Genomic DNA, 9,499 nt, shown 5'->3' on the forward strand with positions numbered 1-9,499 from the left:
TGTATAAAGAGGTTTTGTACTTGGTAAAGATCTCGGAAGGTATCACTGATTTTTTTAATTCCTCAGTTGGTGTAAAACAAGGGTGTATTTTAAGCCCTACATTAATTTCTTTATATATTAATGATTTACCAGCTATTTTTGACTCAACATGTGAACCACCCAAGTTAAATGATAATGATATATCATATCTGTTATACGCTGATGATTTAGTTCTTATCAATAAATTCAGCCGTCCATATTTTTCCTTTGGATTTACTTTTTTCTATTTTATACTGATATATGATTTTAAAAATTAAATTCAAATGTTTTGATCAAATTCCCATGTATTTTAGGACGTTTCTTTAAACAGTGTGGATGGTAAAGGATCTAGAATAGTTACCAGTTTATTGTTACTATTGTTTATTGTCACTTTTGTTTTTTGTTACTTTTGTTTATTGTTACTTTTGTTTATTGTTACTTTTATTTTTTGTTTTTATTAGCCTTACCTATAGTCTTACGAAGCATTTGACAGACGAAAAAAAAACACAAATATGTATATTGATAAATAAAATCAAAGGGCCAAACATGTAGATTATCACAGTCGGAACTGGTTTAATTACAAAGATTTTTATAGATTTTAAAACAAATATTTTGTGCTTCAGAAAAATGCATGAAAATTAGGAAAGGCTAATTTATGTTTTCATTTAATAGAAAAGTACTAATTATATGGCAAGTATGCAAATACAAAAATGTACCTTGTTTAGTACCTTCAATATTTTTCTCTACAATATCTTCCATGCATATGTATGCAGCATACTTTTCATATACCGAGTATTTATGAATTTTTAATAAGTTTGTTTCTAATTTTGCGGAATATGCGTTATTTTATTCTCATCTTTGCAGTCATTCTTTGAATAAGTATTTCTTGTAAGAAAATTTAAAGCTACATCAATTTTATTTTTTGATTTTCGGGCTTTTGGCCAAACTATAAAAGAACACAAATCCATGTTTGTCAATGAACTCCACGTTACTTAATTTCATAATACACAAAGAATCCCATTTAGGGCCAAACATTCTCTAGTCTTATATAGCATTAAATGTTTTAAGGATGTCATATTATCATAATTCAAAATGAATTTGTGTTGTTTATAGTTTATATCTGAGATACTGAAATTTCAGTGACAGTCATGAAGTAGCTAATATGAATAAAAAGATGTGGTATGTTTGCCAATGAGACAACTTTCCACAAGAGACCAACATGACTCAGAAATTAACAAATATAGGTCACCGTACGGTCTTCAACAATGAACAAAGCCCATACCGCATAGTCAGCTATAAAAGAAATGACACTGTAAAACACTTTTCAAATTTATCCCTTGTTCATCATAACTTTTAAGTTGTGATATCATCCATGAAAAATGATCGAAGTGACATGAAAACTGTAGCCACTAATTTCTCGTCAAACGGTTTTTGACGAATACTAAATGTCTTTCCTACTTCGTTATGGCATAAGAGGGTATGTTCTAGAACTAAATCAGCAGTGGCTTCCCGGGGGCAGAAATAGCACATATAACCACCTGCAATAAAATAATTTAAACAATATCAACTATATTTACTATTTACTTCAGGATAAATTATTTTTTGTTGACTGTCTTAATCAGAAATCTGATGTAAGGTGACACATGCGTGTCGCCTGACAATTATTGTCATGTATCATAATTTCCATCGCTCATTCACATATTTTGTGGCATACCTAGTTTAATAAATTTCTGTATATTAACAAAGTTCGTGTTTTCCCATTTCCAAATTTCTTGAAGCTTGTTCACCCTTCCAATTTTATAATATACTAGTATGTAGCTGTTTTCATAAGAACAATTAATTATATATGCATAAAAAGAAATGTCATAAGATGTTGGGACGTTTCGTAAATAATTCATCGCCATAATTTCATAATATGCTATCAGATATACGTTTTTAGTGTCAATATCAATAAAACAGTTTCCAGTTACGATTATCTTTTTTATTTGTAAATACCATAATTACGATTATCTTTTTTCCGAGTTACGATTATCATCCCGAATTTTTCAACGGCTATTTTCAAAGCGCTTAGACAATTTCAGTGCACCGTTACGATTCAAATATGATGAAATGGTATAGATAAACCTTGCAGCTGAGTAACTATTGACAAAAACATGCTACAATTAAGAAAAATGAGTGTAAAGATTTTACCTATATCTACCGTCGCCATATTGGAATAATCGTAATTGCAGTTACGATTATCTCTTTAATACCAGTGTATGTTTGACACAGGGTGGCAATTTCGATGCGAAGACAAACTATCAAAGTAAGTTCAAGTATCAAAATATTTATTATTAGAATTCTTAGTACCATATTATGTATTGCACGGAAGGAACTAAAATATAATCTGCCCTTGATGTGATATGTAGTGTTTTTCGCAAGCTCCGGTAAAATTTTAAAAAACCATCTTTAAACCTATTGCTTGTTGTACTTTTCGTCGGATATATAACCTAAATTCATTGCAGAGGTCTTTTCCGTCCAAGAGTAAGTGAAAATGAAGTAAACAAACTGTAAACATTGTCAAAACTGACTTCTAAGTGAACACATATCGTTTTGTTTACAAAATGGCGAGCGAACTAGACCCAGTTCACCACAATAATCAACAAATACAAAGATACAAGTCAGTACACTTTAGTTCAAAGTATATCAAGGGGATCACACATACAGATATTCTAAACGAACTGGAAAAATATATAAACAGAGAAAAGGTTAAAGCTATACAACTGACTGAAAGAGAATGTGTTGTAACGGTTGATGATCAGGCATCGAAAACATTATTACTAATAAAGGGTATCGAACTTAAAAACTATCATTACAAATTTGTTGATGTTGAAAAAGAGGTGACACATGTTACGATTAAGAATACACCTGTCGAGTTTGGTGATCTTTCAATTTGTACATTTATGAGACAATACGGTGAAGTAGTCCAAGACTCAATTAAAAGGGGGACTATAAGAGGTACTAATATTGAAACCGGTACGCGGTATAATCAGCTGACAAATTGCGTCCCAACCATCCCCAATATCACCAAACTCGGAAGATTTGAAATCCGACTTTCTGCTGACAACAATAGAGCCCAATGTCGATACTGTAGTCGAACGGACCACCCTTCATACCGTTGTGATATGAAACCACAAAGACAAGAACGACAGCGATACTGTTTTCGTTGCAGTAGCCACGACCATATTATTCGAGACTGTCCACTCACAGAAAACGTATGTTTCGAATGCGGTCAAGAAGGTCATATCAAACGAAACTGCAATCGAAATGAACAAACTGTTAGAAAAAACGAGCAAAATGAGAAAATAACCGAAGATAATGAATACGGGGACTATGTTCATGAAATTAGGGAGGGACGAGAAACTACGGAACAATATCAGATCGAGGAATTGAATGTCTACATTGACAACGATACCACTAAACACTCGGCTTATATACAATCTGTTCCTGAAAACGAAGACAATTGTTTACCATTACCCCCTAATACAATCATTTTAGGTGCATCAAACTGTTGCCGTCTCAAGATATCTGACAACAGAATACACAATGCATCTGTTTCTGGTAGTACAGCAGAAGACATTGACAAACTTTTAGTCTCACTGGACAAAAGTGTTGATAACAATTATGTGTCGAAGGTCATCTTTTGTTTGGGTACAAACGACGTCACAAGAAACATGACAGATAAAGAAATGATTTGCGTTAACATGACAAATGCTATAAATAAAGTTAAAGCAGAGTTTCATAATGCGGATATATGCATATTCAGTATACTGCCAAGAAAGGGCAAAGGTCAAACTTTAACAAAATGTAATTTAACATCCCATTCTGTTAATTTGTATATGGAACAGGTATGTTCAAAAGATCAAAAGCTATCTTTTATCGATCTTTGGGATGATTTCTGTCGACCAGGCATGGGTGTCAACCCAATTAAAACATTGTTTGATAAAAATGACCCATTTGGGGTACATATCAATCCAGAAGGAGCAAAACAACTTGTTTCTCTTGTCAAGAACTTTATGAGCATAGACAGATTAGGCGAATACGTAACACCCAGTGGTAAAAAGAGAACTCGAAGTTCAGCTTCAACACCAGGATCAGCTGAGAAACAGCAATCAAAAAGACAAAACTCTTCTTTGGAAGAAACTGTTTCTAAGTAAATTATCCCGGCACATTTCTTAAACGAGCTATGGAGAACTTTGTGTAAAAATGTATATAATATATTAATATAATTTTTTATCATATAATGAAAAACTTTAAAAAAAATCCATGCTATTATTGTGTATGCAAAATCTTACATTTACTGTAAATATTTTGGAAAATTATTGAACTGTATTATGTTAGTGATACAAATATGTGTATTTGTTGGTGAAATAAGGAGGCAAAAATGATTATATATGAAATATATGGTATAGGAGATAACTCTAAAAAAATGCATTGTAAGTGTACATGCAAATTCATTTGTTGTAAATATATTGAATATATGTTGGACTTTTATTATGTTGTATTACATAAATGAAATCGGTGAACTGTATAGCAAACTAAATATTCAGAATTTTGAAGACAATAATATACATATTTATTTTTTCCCATAAAGTATGTCTATTCGTTTAGTTTCATTAAACGCAAACGGTATGGGAGATAAGTCAAAACGAAATGCATTATTCCAGTGGTGTCAGAAAAAAAATTTTGATTTTATATGTTTGCAGGAAACTCATTGTACAAAATTTGTAGAAAATGAATGGAAAAAAGAATGGGGAGGGTTAAGTTTTTGGTGTAACGGGACTTCCGTTTCCAAAGGGGTAGCAATTTTAGTGAAACCAAATTTAGATATAAACATTACTAAAAAATATAAAGATGCGGAGGGAAGGAAATTGATAGTTGAATTTAAATTAGACTCAAACGAAACTATTAGAATTTTTAATATCTACGCCCCTAATAATGGCATAGAAAGAAAACATTTCTTTAATAAGTTAAAAATAGATAAAGAAAATGATATTGTGAATTACGTTATAGGAGATTTTAATTGTTGTCTAAATAGGAAATTAGATAGAAAACATATGCCCAAACGTGAAGATGCGGGAAATAATGAACTAAAAAAATTCATTGAAAAAAATGAACTGACGGACATTTGGCGTCTCAGATATCCAAACAAAAAACAATATACATTTTCAAGGGGTCAATCATACTCGAGAATAGATTATATATTAACTAGTGAGAATATCGATTGTAGAGTAAACAATGCAAAAATTGTTTATTTTCCCTTCAGCGATCACGACGGCGTAACAATTACTATGAACATCGTCGAACCAGAAAGAGGCCCGGGTTATTGGAAAATGAACAATAGTATAATTAAAACCGACCTTTTCAAAAATACTTTTGAAACATTCTGGAAATCTTGGAAACTTAACATAAATAATTTTAAAGATAAAAAGGAGTTCTGGGATTTAACAAAAACTAAAATAAAGGACATAACAATAACTGTTTCAAAGAAACTCAGGTTAAATGAAAATGAAGTTAAAAATTGGGAAGATAAATTAGAAAATCTGTTAGAAAATGATGGAACACAACAAAATCTGAATGAGGTTGAAAAACTTAAAAATGATATATATAAATATTACGAACAAAACGCAGAAGCAGCACGCACAAGATCAAAAATAAATTGGTATGAAAAAGGTGAAAAATCCACGAATTATTTTTTCAGATTAGAACAAAAACGAGGAAAAGAAAAACTATGGTCAAAAACAAAAGCCGAAAATGGCACATACAAAAATAATATTAATGAAATCTTAGGTGAACAGTTAAAATAATATGAGAAACTTTTTACCTCGGGTGGTTGTAACAGAGAGGCTGGGGAAAAATTACTATATAATGTAAATAAAACTCTATCTGAAGCAGAAAAACGGTTATGTGATAGTGAAATTACAAAAGATGACATTTTCAAAGCAATTAAATTAATGAAAAGGGATAAATCACCAGGGGAAGATGGCATAACTGCAGAATTTTATCAGGAATATTGGTTTTTGATACAGGATGAGCTTACGCAAATATTAAAAGAAACCTTTTTTGATAAAACACTTTCCGAATCGCAGAGACTTGGAATGATAAGCCTATTTTATAAAAGTGGGGAGAGGGAGGATATTAAAAACTGGCGACCTATAACATTATTAAATGTAGACTATAAAATTTGTTCAAAAATTCTGGCTGAACGTTTGAAAATAGTTCTACCATCTATTATAGAAACAGATCAAAAAGGGTTTGTTAAGGGCAGAAATATTTTTGATTCTAATAGAATGCTGCAAGATATTTTCGATTTTATAGATATGGAAGACGAAGAAGGATCAATCCTTTTTCTTGATCAAACAAAAGCTTTTGACTATGCAGAATGGGAATGGTTAGATGCATGTTTAGAAAAATTTCAATTTGGGGAAAATTTTCGGGAATGGGTTAAAATATTACTAAAAAATGCTAAAACTTGTTTAATGACTAACGGTTTTCAATCAAGATACGTCCCAATTTCTAGATCAATCCGTCAGGGCTGTCCAATATCGCCGATGCTATACATTTTACAAGCAGAGCCGATGGCAGCCACAATTAGGGCTAATCCGAAAATTCAAGGAATAAATTTACCCCACCCTGGCATAGAAAATGAAAAGAAAGAGGTTAAGATTAACATGTTTGCAGACGATACACAATTTTTTTTATAGAACAGAGGAATCAGTCGAGGAAACATTCAATGTTTTAGAAATATACGAGAAAGCATCGGGTGCTAAGATAAATTATGAAAAGACTGTAGGGGTATATTTGGGTCGTTGGAAAAATAAAACACCAAAATATAAAAAAAATAGGTGGTCAAGCGAACCAATTAAAGCATTGGGAGTCATGCATGGATACAGTGTTGATATAGAAGCTATATGGTTAGAAAAAATAAAGAAGATTAAGGCGTGTCTTGAGGTTTGGAAATCTCGTGACCTAACATTGAAGGGCAGGGTCTTAATATTAAAATCATTGATTATATCTAAAATAGGGTTCAAAATCGAAATGCGAGGTATACCTGAAACATATAAAAAAGAAATAAACAATGTCATGTGGAATTTTATATGGGAGGGAAAAGCAAATTTAATTAAAAGGGACGTTTGTTGCTTACCGGTAGAGGAAGGGGGGATTTGTATGATCAATATAGACTCGTTCATTAAAATATAATCTATTTCCTGCAAGCAAGATCAGTCGTTTTCAGGGCTCTGTTTTCTCAAACACCTTTTCCCTAGTTTTCCGTGTTGCAGGTTTCGAGGCTTCAGACATGTCAGATGCAAATTTCTGGATAAAAACTACTTTAAACGACTTCCCCCGTATCTTTTATATACAATTTAATTCCTATGATTGAATTTAATCAAATACCAGCTTCTTACTTAAACATAATTGGTTTTATAAATAGTTTTCATTACAATATAAAATGTCGCTCGGTGTATCAGATTTTGTGTCTCAAGGGGTAGTGGCTTTTGATTAAAAAGGAATACATTGCTCTTCCACTTGATACTTGTTTGGCTTTATAACTATTTTGATATGAGCGTCACTGATGAGTCTTATGTAGACAAAACGCGCGTCTGGCGTACAAAATTATAATCCTGGTACCTTTGATAACTAGTTACACCACTGGGTCGATGCCACTGCTGGTGGACGTTTCGTCCCCGAGGGTATCACCAGCCCGGTAGTCAGCACTTCGGTGTTGACATGAATATCAATTATATGGTCATTTTTATAAATTTCCTGTTTACAAAACTAGAATTTTTCGAAAAACTAAGGATTTTCTTATCCCAGGAATAGATTACCTTAGCCGTATTTGGCACAACCTTTGGGAATTTTGAATCCTCAATGGTCTTCAACTTTATACTTGTTTGGCTTTATAACTATTTTGATATGAGCGTCACTGATGAGTCTTATGTAGACAAAATGCGCGTCTGGCGTACTAAATTATAATCCTGGTACCTTTGGTAACTATTTACACCACTGGGTCGATGCCACTAGCTGGTGGACGTTTCGTCCCCGAGGGTATTACCAGCCGAGTAGTCAGCACTTCGGTGTTGACATGAATATCAATTATGTGGTCATTTTTATAAATTTCCTGTTTACAAAACTGAATTTTTCGAAAAACTAAGGATTTTCTCATCCCAGGAATAGATTACTTTAGCCGTATTTGGAACAACTTTTTTGAATTTTGGATCCTCAATGCTCTTTAACTTTATACTTGTTTGGCTTTATAACTATTTTGATATGAGCGTCACTGATGAGTCATATGTAGACAAAACGCGCGTCTGGCGTACTAAATTATAATCCTGGTACCTTTGATAACTATTTACACCACTGGGTCGATGCCACTAGCTGGTGGACGTTTCGTCCCCGAGGGTATTACCAGCCGAGTAGTCAGCACTTCGGTGTTGACATGAATATCAATTATGTGGTCATTTTTATAAATTTCCTGATTACAAAACTGATTTTTTCGAAAAACTAAGGATTTTTTAATCCCAGGAATAGATTACTTTAGCCGTATTTGGAACAACTTTTTTGAATTTTGGATCCTCAATGCTCTTTAACTTTATACTTGTTTGGCTTTATAACTATTTTGATATGAGCGTCACTGATGGGTCTTATGTAGACGAAACGCGCGTCTGGCGTACTTAATTATAATCCTGGTACCTTTGATAACTATTTGAATATAAATCGGTTTAAATCTGATACTTTTTAATTCAAACACATATACATAATTTTATTACACATTACAATCTGAATGTACTTCGTTTTGCCTGTTTCTTAGTCTTATAGACATGTGCTTTTGATTTCATAAACAGTATAAACAAAATACTCAAATATGTTTTCATATTAAAAAAAGATGTGCTATGATTGCCAATAACACAACTCTCTACAAGAGACCAAATGACAGTGAAATAAACAACTATAGGTCACCATACTGCCTTCAACAATGAACAAAGCCGATACCGCATAGTCAGCTATAAAAGACTCCGAAATGACAATGTAAAACAAGTCAAACGAAAAAAAATAACGGCCTAATTTATGTACAACAAAGTAATGAAAAAGAATTATGTAACACATAAACAAACGACGACCACTGAATTACAGGCTCCTGACTTGGGACAGGCACATACATACAGAATATGGTAGTGTTAAACATGTTAGCGGGAACCCAAACCTGCCCTAACCTGGAACAATGGTATAACAGAATAACATAAGAACGAACTATAAAAATCATTTGAAAAAGTCTTAAATCATCAGATGGACAAAAACACAAATAATTTCTTTTCCTTTTCAGTCACTTTCATGATCAGAAAAAAGACACAGCTGTGGCTCTATGCACCGAAACATGGTTGAAAATCAAAGAGCAGACCTCCATATAAGATTTGGCTGAAGCCAATTCAACAACAGTCAATGG

This window comes from Mytilus galloprovincialis, chromosome 8, assembly GCF_965363235.1.
Source record: "Mytilus galloprovincialis chromosome 8, xbMytGall1.hap1.1, whole genome shotgun sequence".
NCBI classification, from domain to species: domain Eukaryota; kingdom Metazoa; phylum Mollusca; class Bivalvia; order Mytilida; family Mytilidae; genus Mytilus; species Mytilus galloprovincialis.